Source organism: Psammomys obesus, unplaced genomic scaffold, assembly GCF_907164565.1.
Source record: "Psammomys obesus unplaced genomic scaffold, mPsaObe1.curated_primary_1811, whole genome shotgun sequence".
Lineage (NCBI taxonomy): Eukaryota > Metazoa > Chordata > Mammalia > Rodentia > Muridae > Psammomys > Psammomys obesus.
In genome coordinates, this window is record NW_026585626.1 from 13,681,399 (window position 1) to 13,692,520 (window position 11,122).

The following is an 11,122-nucleotide window of genomic DNA, read 5'->3' on the forward strand; positions in this document are numbered from 1 at the left end:
ACATACTGTACTGGCAGTGCCAAAAAGATAAATCAATCAAGAAATCAGAGAAAATGTCACAGAAACGGTGCTGTTTGGTCATCCTCCCCTGACACACTATTGCTTGTTTGGGTTGAATAGAGCCAAGTACACTTGTCCCATCTCACTCCACCCGCACAAATAGGAAATTTCTAGAAAGAGTAGAGCCATTAGGCAGCTGCGCAGGAGCCCTGCACTGCCAGGTGCTTTCCCATCAGTGAGCCCTGCAGGTCTCTGAGTGCGGTGAGGACAGGCAAAGTTGCAGCAGAGGCTGGCCAGCTCACAAGCAGATGGGCCACGGTAGCCCTGCTGCTGTCCAGGCTCAGTTCCCATCTTTCCCATCCAGCTTGCAGAAGCAATCAAGACAGATGTATTCTGTGTTCCCTTCAAGCTCCCCTCGGAAACATGTTCCATGATGCAGTTCATTCCTCTCAAATAGGATGGCTTTCCCTAGAGACATTCTTTGAATTCTCATTGTCTGGTCCAAGGCAGATATTTTAGGTCCAGGGATAAAGCTGAACTCCATTTCCAGGATCCCTTGACTCATAGATTTAACGGTAGGAGCTGCATATGAAGCCTGTAGAAAAACACAAGCAGAAAGGCAGACTCCACAAATCATTGGCTTTAACATGCTTTGGCTCTTTCAGACTTCCCAGCATCACCCAGCATGGTACTGCAGATGCTAGGGTAATGACCTGTGTTTGTTCCATAAGTGCTTTAAAAAGAAAAGAAAAGAAAGAAGAAAGGAAGGAAGGAAGAAAAGGAAGGAAGGAAGAAAGAAAGAAAGAAAGAAAGAAAGAAAGAAAGAAAGAAAGGAAAAGAAAAGAAAAGAAAAGAAAATTTCTTTTCCAGTCATTGGTCATTGTGGTGATTATATAATTTCCAATTTTCTCGACTCCTGACAGAACCTACTCTTTTTTTTTTCCTACTTAAAATCATCCTCTCCTGCAAGGGTATTTCTTCTTTTTTAAAAGTGCATTTTTTACGAATTAAATATTCATAATATTTCTAAAATATTAGATACTCTTCATGAACCAGAGTAAAAAAAGCTGGGAAATCAGAGATGTGTTTACTAAAGAAATATACACATGTACATACATACATACATGCATACATGTACACATGTTGTGTATATAATTTGCATTTTAGAACCTTGGTAATATGGTATGACATCAACAATAATAACTATAAATTCTATTATATATTTAAGATCTATAACATAATGCTTTAAACCCATATGCATAGTGAAGTGATTATTACAGTTTAGGAAATCAATATGTTGTATCATAATGTAGTGCTTAGTTTTATTTTTAGTGATAAAAGTACCTAGAATCTATTCTCTTGCGGATTGGCATACGTAATGCAGTCATATTACCTATATCAGTCCTCCTAATTGCAGCTTGCCTTTTGCCTACATCTCCCTATCCCCAACTCACCCAACCTACGTAAGCATTAGCCTAACTCTCCTGTGTATTTGAAATTTTTGTCACTTCATATAAGTGACACCATGAACTGGTTTTCTTTCTGTTTCTGACCTATTTAACTTAGCATAATGTGCTACCAATATACCCACATGTTCCCAAGAGGTGGGATCTCCTAAGAATAGAAAAAATAGCAAGATAATGAAGTTATTTGTTGAATAATCCACTTACCAAAATCAAAACAAAACAAAACAATGAAGACTCAAAAATCAATTGTTTTAGGACCATGTTTTGGATAATAATTATGACAAATTGAGTAAGAAATGGTCTTTGTCCCTAAACAATTCATAAAGAAGATGTTAAGTTTCAAACCTGGGACAAATGACTTTGGTACCTACTTAGCATATCAAAGTGGGCATAACTGCCACTTATCCCTTATCCCTCAGTTCCTGCCTGTTACAGGGCCATCTTGGCTGATATACCCTGTCCCCTATCCTGAATTTCTCCAGCCCCTCCCCCACTACCCTTCCCTATGTAATCAAATCATTTTCATTGCCTGGCCCTTTCCTTCCTCCTTTTTTTGGGCCTCCTTGATGCTGCACCAGGTTCCATTCTCTCCCCTCTCCCTTCCCCTCCCATATCTCCTCACATAGCTTAGGGTCATGTCCTCTCCCAGATGTCTTTGCCTCTGGCTAGGTTTTTCCAATATCTACAATAAACTTTATCCTCCACCTTACCTAGGAGCAGACATGTCTTTTCCTTTCTTTTTTCATTGAAATTTATTAAAGGAGACTGTCATTAGCTTATTACAATAGAACAATAACAATTTTATCAGGTTCACATGTCAAAAGGGAAAATAGTTATGCTTAAGCTGTACAACAAAACTACAACAAAAGCACCATAATGTCCACTTAACATATACTGAAATAATGACTTAGGAATACCTAGCCAATGTCATCAGATTCTTGCTCACCCAAGGCTCTCAACTTTGTCTTCAAAGATAAATACAAGCAGGTCTTTCTGGATTTCGTGGACAATATGACCCAGATTTGACATTACTTTGCAGGGCATCTGGCATCAGGTGGTACAGCTTGGACCACATCCTTATGCTTTGTGTACCCTCTTGATTTTGCCCACACCCATCTAGCAGCTTGTGGGGAAAGCAGAGAGGGAATTTAAAGGCCTTGGTGACTGCTTGGTTAAAATCTACATATCTGATGGGATTAAGAGCCCATACCAAGGCTTTAATGTGTCAGTACAGGGCATTATCATCTACCAAGCTGCTTACTTTGGTATCTATGACACTGCAAAGGAAATGTTTCCAGATCCCAAGAATACTCACATCTTCATCAGCTGGATTACTGCACAGTCTGTCACAGCTGTTGCTGGCCTGACTTCCTATCCTTTTGACACAATTTGCTGTCATATGATGATGCGGTCAGGATGCAAAGGAAGTGATATGTCCACAGGCACACTTGACGGCTGGCGGAAGGTGATGCTCACTAGTGATGAAGGAAGTAAGGTTCTTTTTCGCGGGCTTATAGGCCAACATTCTCAGAGGCATGGGTGGTGCCTTTGTGCTTGTCTTGTATGATGAGATCAAGAAGTACACATAATTATGTCCCACGTGTTCTCCCCAAAAACAGACGTGTTGCATAATATACCATATCTTGAACATTTTGGACAGATTCTCTAGGATTGTCTGTTTTTGTCTGTTTTATCAATGGCAAGTATCTACCAGTTGGAAAGTGGGAAGCCATACTGTTCATCTCACCAGTTTCCTCTTAAAGACATTTCCATAACTACAATAATGACTGGACTAAATTACATTTTTTTATTTCAGTAACTACTAATGATAAAAACTGAAGAAGTGAAAAATATCTAAAAAAAAAAAAAAAGTAGAGAATGCAGAGAAACCAGGAAAAAAAATGATGATGATGATAATACATGGACTCTACTGACAGAAGAGGAAGGTTCAAAGGAAGTAAAAGTACTTCCTGAATTTAGATCGTGTTCCTTAAGTGTCAAAGAGCGAAGAATAACATGCTTTCTACTCAGCTAGAATTTCATTAATTTTTTTATGATTAGGAAGAATTTTGATATGTACGTGAACTACAATTTGACTCTAAAGAAAAACGTCATCTGACAGTTTGCCTTTCTTGGTGAATTGCTGTTAGAAACTGTCCCGGTTGGTTTTAGGCAACTTCACAAAAGTTAGAGCTATCTCAGAAGAATAAATTCAATTGAAGAAAGGTATCCATCAGATTTCACACTGGGCTAGTCTGTAGGGTATTTTCTTTCTTTTTTCTTTCTTTTTTTCTTTTTCTTCCTTTTTTTAGTTTTATAATGTCATTAGGAAATATTAATTGAATAAACACCCATTGGCTTATTAAGACACCAGTTAATTTCTTAAATTCAGGGGAAGTTAAATTCTGCTGATTTTTTAAAAAGATGTTTTAAATTTAAATAGAATTACACTATTCCCAACCTTCCTTTCTTCCCTTTTGACCTTCTGAGCCACCCTTCCTTGAACCCCTTCCCTAACCCCCTAAGGTTATCAGCTTCTTTTTCTTTATTATTATCTAATATATTATTATGATATATACTATATATTATTATATGTGTTATATATTAATATTATATTATGTATATGTTGTTTGTGTGTATATGATTTTAGAGCTAATTCTCTACACTGGACAAGGAAAAAGGAAGCTCGTCCCTGGAAGAGACCAATTTTCTTTTTCTCACCTGTCATTAGCTGCCTTTAGTTCTTTGTGTAGGAGTGGGACTCTGTGAAATTTCCTCCCTCCACATTAACATGTTTATTGATATTGCCATCAATCTAATCTTCTTTATTCAGCATTTCTAGAAAAGACTGTTTCTAAATGATTTACCAATGTTTTGTTGGGGGTGGTGACATCTCTGAACTAGATGGTCTTGGGTGTTTTAAGAAAGCAGGCTGAGCTTGCCATAAGGAGAAAGCCAGTAATCTGTGTTTCTCCATGGCTTCTGCTTTAGAGTCTTCCTCCCTCCTGATTCCTGCCATGCTTGAGTGCCTGCCCTGACTTACCTCAGCAACAGCTTGTTACTTGGAAGCAGAAGATAAAATAAACCCTCTCCTACTGAGTTGCTTGTGTTGGTCTTTGTCACAGCCACAGAAATGTAATGAAGACAGGAAAGAACTGATCTGAATTTAAAGTCACACAAGCATACTTGTCTTCTGTGTTAGATGTGGTTTTACCAATACATTTTTAAGTTTAGTTACATAGAGAAGAGTTAGAGCACATGTCCTCAGTGCTCTATCCCCAGGAAATTCTGCCTAACAGAGTCTTAGGTTCTTTACAGTAGCATACCACCAGAGGAGAAATTGTCACATTCAGTTACCTTCAGGTATATGACAAACTTCTCAATGAATTTATAAGTAATAGCAAAAAGAAGAATTGCAATGATGTTTGCTAGCAGCATAAAATATTTTAATTCAAGATTAAATGTTTAAAATGTGAATTAAAATATCACTCTAATGATATCACTACATATAAATAACAATAAATGAACTATATATTCCATTAACAACACTAAGCGTTACAAATAACATTTCCTAAAGATGGATTGCATTTAATCCAGAACTCAGAATTAAGTGGTCACAGTCTGGTTTAAGAAGTGCTTGTGAAAGAAGTTAGTCATAAATTTGTTCACTTATGGAGTAACTGAATCAATGTTTATAGATTATTTTAGTAGGCCTGAAACTAGACACTGGCTCAAGTCCTTAAGACTGGAAAGGGCTGCTGAACAAGCCTTGGAAGAACTTGGCAGGGGAGTGGAAGAAGACATCACTACTTAATACCAACACTGATTTTTATCATGGACCTCATGGGTTATAGTCTCAAAGAGAACAGTAGTTTCAGTACAAGCTTTAAAATAAAAACTAAATTTAATTCTCAGCATCTGCTTTGATAGTCTGCAGGGCAGAGCCTTTCAGAGGCCCGCTGTGGCAGGCTCCTGACTTGTTCCCTCTTTTCTCCTTCTTCTGATGTCCATCCTCTTTGTCTTTCTGGAAGGGATTGAGCATTTTAACAAGAGTCCTCCCTCTTGATTAGTTTCTTTAGGTGTACAGATTTTGGTAGGCTTATCATATATTATATGTCTATATAAGTGAGTATATATCATGTGTGTCTTTCTGCTTCTGGGATAGCTCACTCAGGATGATCCTTTCCAGTTCCCAACTTACCTGCAAGTTGCACGATTTCCTTGTTTTTTTATTGCTGAATATATTCCATTGTGTAGACGTACCACAATTTCTGTATCCATTCCTCAGTTGATGGGCATCTGGGTTGTTTCCAGCCTTGGGCAGAGTTCAGGGAATCTTAGGAAAGAAGTGGGAAATAGTAAGATCTGGAGAGGACAGGAACTCCGCCAGGAGAGCAACAGAACCAGAAAATCTGAGCACAGGGGTCTTTCCCTGAGACTCATACTCCAACCAAGGGCCATTCATGGATTTAACCTAGGATCCCTGCACAGATGTAGCCCATGGCAGTTCAGTGTCCAAGTGGGTTCCATAGTAATAGGAACAGGGATTGTCTCTGACATGAACTGATTGGCCTGCTCTTTGATCACCTCCCACTGAAGGGGGAGCAGCCTTTTCAGGCCACAGAGGAAGACAGTGCAGCCACTCCCAATGAGACCTAATAGACTAGGATCAGAAGGATGGAAAAGAAAACCTCCCCTATCAGTGGACTTGGGGAGGGGCATACATGCAGAAGGGGGAGGAAGGCAGGGATTTGGGAAGGGAGGAGGGAGGGAACTACAGTGGGGATACAAAGTGAATCAAGTGTAATTAATAAAGAATTTTAAAAAAACTAAATTTAAAACAAAAATACAAGTGTTCTCAAAAAGCAAAAAAAATAAACCAAGACATTAATTAATTGTAATATATAGATTTTAGCTCGTTTCTCCTTTTTCTTTACATTTTACTTTGCATGTGTACGTCTGTTTGCACGTGTATGGGCGGAGGCGTGTGTGTCATGGCAGGAACGTGGAGGAGATCACAGGACCACTCTCCTAATTTGGTTATCTTCTTTCCACTATGTGAGTCCTGGGGATTGAACTTAGTCTCCATGGGTTACAGACAGCGACTGTACACACAGAAACCTCAGTGGTAAATGTACACTTTAGACAGTAATTAATTTAAATGTTGACGATACATTCAGAGAAATTTAGTACAATGCATTTAAATATCAAGCCAATATCTGATTATAATAAAGAATTACAATTTCTATCTTAAGGAATGATAACTACTATTTATTTTTAAAGGTGTTTTAAGAGAATCATTAAGTTTTCTGGATAAAGCAATATTTAGATTTTCTCCCAATATGATAGTATGAGCAAGAAAGTGGAAGGGACAAAAAAACTAAACAAGGCAGTTAAAACAGTTTATGAATAATAACTGCCAAGGATGGAGATACTTGAAAATCAGGATTGTATTCTCTTTAATGCATTGGATTTTTCCATCAAAAATTTAAAGTACCCAGAACGACACACATGGTATATACTCACTTATAAGTGGATTTTAGTCAGATAGTACAGGATAGACATACTACAATGCACAGACCCCAAGAAGGTAAGTCCAATGGGCATCTTAGGCTTAGGAATAGGGGATAGGGAATGTGGGAGGGACAGTGGGATTGGGAGGAGAGGAGGGAGGGACCTATGACCAAGATGACCAAGATGAAAATTGAATTAATTAATAATAAAAAACTGAAAAAAAAAATAGTAACCAGAAGGTATAGTAACAGGTAAATCTGAAGAAAAAAGCACTCAGGAGAAACCTGACTTGAAAAATGTCAGAGAGTGCATACAAGCAGGAAGCAAAGAAAGAGAGGAACTAAAGGGAGAGTAAGTCAAGGAGGCAGAAAAGATATTTTGCAACCTTGTTGATCCTCTGTGATACTGACTGTTCTTAATTGTAGCTGCGAAGTCTTTGAAACTTTGTTTCTCTTTCATAAAATTTATTTTTATACATTTAATTAAAATAGAATTATATCAGGTTTCAGGACTGACCATTTTCTATTAGATAAACAATTTGGGGTGCATGCCTAGAAAAGGCTAGCTAATGTCTCAGCAGGCATTCATTTCTGTAGCTCTTTCTCTGAAGGTAGGATGCTTTGAAAATTTCCCCCTTCCACATTAGCAAGTCTATCGGTATTACCGATTGTTTATACAGGAATTTCTATGAGAGACTACTTCATAGCTGATTTACTGCAATTCTGGCTTATATAATATTTCTACCACTCCATCCTCAATGTAACCTGAGCCATAGATGTAGGAGCTATGATGCAGATATGTCTGTTCATTGAAGCTTGGCTCTGCACAATTTGTTGATCTCTGCATTGTGTCCAGTTGTGGTTTCCTGTTATGGTCTCCATTTACTATAAAGAGAATCTACTTTGATGAGAGGTTATTAGCTATATTTATCTGTGGACATAAGAATAAGATTTAAAATGAAGTAAAAAATTATGCTTTCCTAGCAAAGTGGGAGTAGTAGATTCTTTTCTAAAGTTCATGACCTCTATAACCCCAGGAAACTGGCTAGGTTTCTAGAACCAGACATAATTTCCCATCTATTGAGCAGGGCTTAAGTCTAATTGGACAGATAGCTGTTGGTTCCCACGAACACATGAGTGCACTTATTTTATTATCTTGTCGTGCTAGTCATTATCTTGGTTCATAGGTGTTGTTGGATAGGACTATTAATTACCTCGCATCCCTGGAAGCTTGCATAGGATTTACGCAATGACGGATGGTAGCACACAAGAAGGAGTTTTCTTGTCAGAACCAGTTTAAATCACCCAAGTCTTAAGTTTGCAGTGACTTCTGAACTTTCAACTTCTGAGAGGCAAAAACAGGCAATAGGCATAGTCTGTATTGTGGTCACTTGGAGTACTCTAACATATCATTCAAAAAGAGGTGTTGCACACCTGTTACTAGAATTTTTGTTTGTTGAAGCCTCTTGTGAGAAGCATTGTTAGCCCAAGAGACATAACTTCCTTTAAGGTGTGTGTGTGTGTGTGTGTGTGTGTGTGTGTGTGTGTGTGTGTGTACATATATGTCCTGTGTGTAATCCTAGGTAAGTATAAACTGGGACTTTATCAAACAACTGGGCCCTGCTCTTATTTGTCCCTTATACCTTCTTTTGTCTTTACTTCCTTCTCCCAATCTCAGTCAGAGCCCCTACATGTTTTTCCATTTCCCATTTTATATAACCTGTATTCTATATTCCCCTTATAAGACAGCCACTTACCACCTGGACCCTATTCATACTTTCCTGGTTCCTCCATTTACTCCAAGTTATATAGTCCCATCTGAAGATTTGGAGCTAGAAACATAGATGAGCATAAGCATAGGATGTTTGTCTTTCTAGGTCTGGTCTATCTCACTCAATATAATTTTTCTACATCTATTTATCTTCAAGTTTCATAACTCCTTTTTCTTTACACTTTTGTACGCCAAGGTGTATATGCATCATCTCTTCTGTATCCATTCATCTGCTGAAGGACATTTAGGCTGTTTCCATTTTTTGGCTATTGTGAATAAAGTGGTAAAAATCATGACTAAGCATCTGCCGAGTAAGGTGGTGAGTCCATTGGGCATATGTCAAGGAATGGTATAACTGGGTCATATAATAATATAATAATTTAAATTATAGATTTTGAGGTCTCTCCATACTATTTCCAGAGTGGCTGAACCAATTTGTTCCCACCAATAATGAATAAGAGTTCTTCATTAAACAAAACCTCACCAGCATTTGTTACGGGCTGTTATGTTGAATTTTGCCATTTTGTTTTAATTAGCTATTTCTTAATTGCTAAGGAAATGAACACTTACTGAAGTAACATTTATCCATCTTATTTCTTCTATAAGGAATTCTAAGTTTAGACCACAAGCTGATGTTTTAACTGAGTCATTTTTCTCCTTAACTCAACAGTATCTAAGTTTTTTTGCAAATTGTGGATACTAATGCCCTGTCACATGTCCAGTTGGCAAATATTTCCTTCCATTTGGTGGACTTTCTATTCACCAGATTAATTGATTCTTTAACTGTGCAAAATCTGGTCAGTTTCATGAACTCCTGCTTGTCAATTACTGGCTTTTATTCTTAGGCGAATGAGGTCCTATTCATAAATATCATGTAGAATATTACCTATATTTTCTTCTAATGATTTCAGTTTTTCAGGTTTTAAATTCAAGTCTTTGATTTACTTAAATCCATTTTTTGTGGATTTTTCTGCACATGTATGTTCAGTTTTCCCAGCACCATTTGTTGAAGATGCTTTCTGGTCTTTCAAATGGTTGTAGTTATGAGCACTCATGTTTGGGTCATATGTTTTATTCCATTGATCAACATATGTGAGTGCCATGTTAATTTTATTACTATATCTCTAAGATATATTACTTTATCTTTCAATCTATAATAGCCTCTAGTATTATTGCTTTTGTTCAAAAATTGTTTTAGCTGCCCAGAACCTTTTCTATTTCCATATGCATTTTATTTTCTTCTATTTTTTATTAAGAATATTGTGCTATTTTGCTTAGGATTGCACTGACTCTATAAATGGTTCTTTTGCAAGGATGATCATTTTCACAATATTAATTTTACCAATCCATGAATATGAGTTGTATTTCCATTTTCTGCTGTCTTTCTCAGTCTTTTTTATTCAGAGATTTAAAGTTTTCATTTTAGGAGTCTTTCAACTCCTTAGTTAAATTTACTCTAAGTTTCTTTATCATGTTATTCTATTATAAATTGGATTGTGTCCACAATTTTTTTCTCAGAGTCTTTGTGAAAAAAAAAAATGCTGCTGGTATTTGTAGAATGATTTTTTTTACTTCACAAATTTGTTGAACTTGTTGATTGTCTCTAGAAATTTCCTGGTGGGATGTTTTTGTTTTTGAGATAGGTTTTCTCTATGTGTAGCTCTGGCTTTCCTAGAACTCATTTTGTAGACCAGGCTAGCCTCGATCTCACAATGATCTGCCTGCCTCTGCCTCCCAAGTGCTGGGATTAAAGGCATGTACCACCATGCCTGGAAGTTTTGAACTGCTTAACCACAGGGCTATACATATACATTCACAATTGGAAGTTTTGTCACTGTAAAACATTATTACTGTACCAACACAAATACAGGTGCTATAGCCTACTACACACCCAAACTCTGTAGTACTTTATCCATAATTACCAGAATATATTAATCTGATTTAAGGACATAGTGAGCAAAATCCAAGGACAAATGAAACACAAGAGGAAACGATACAGTTAAACAATATTACATAAATCTGCACACTGTTTACAATATATTATTTAATATTTAAGTAGAAGAAATGTATTCCTTATTTACTGTATAACTGCTTGAAGTATAATAATGTGAATAGCAAGTACAATAACAAGTTGTGATGATTGGTCTCAATTATCAGCTTGGCAGGATTTAGGTATAGGAAGCTCCTCTCTAGCAGTCTTTGGGAGAGCATTTCCAGGGATTACTACGTGAGTGAGGAGGACCAGACTTCAAAGCAGGTGGCACCTTCTAGTAGGTGCCAAAATATAAAAAGGACTAAGGAAAATGCAGTGTGCACCTGTCTGTCTTTGCTTCTTCCTAAATGGGTTTATCTATGGCTGCTACTGACACTCA

The 11,122-nt window shown here is 37.2% G+C and overlaps 1 pseudogene; it reads left to right on the top strand.

Annotated features, from left to right (window-relative positions):
• Positions 1–588: 588 nt before the first annotated feature.
• LOC129682444 (ADP/ATP translocase 2-like) lies at positions 589–3,055 on the top strand (annotated as a pseudogene).
• The last annotated feature ends 8,067 nt before the right edge of the window (positions 3,056–11,122 follow it).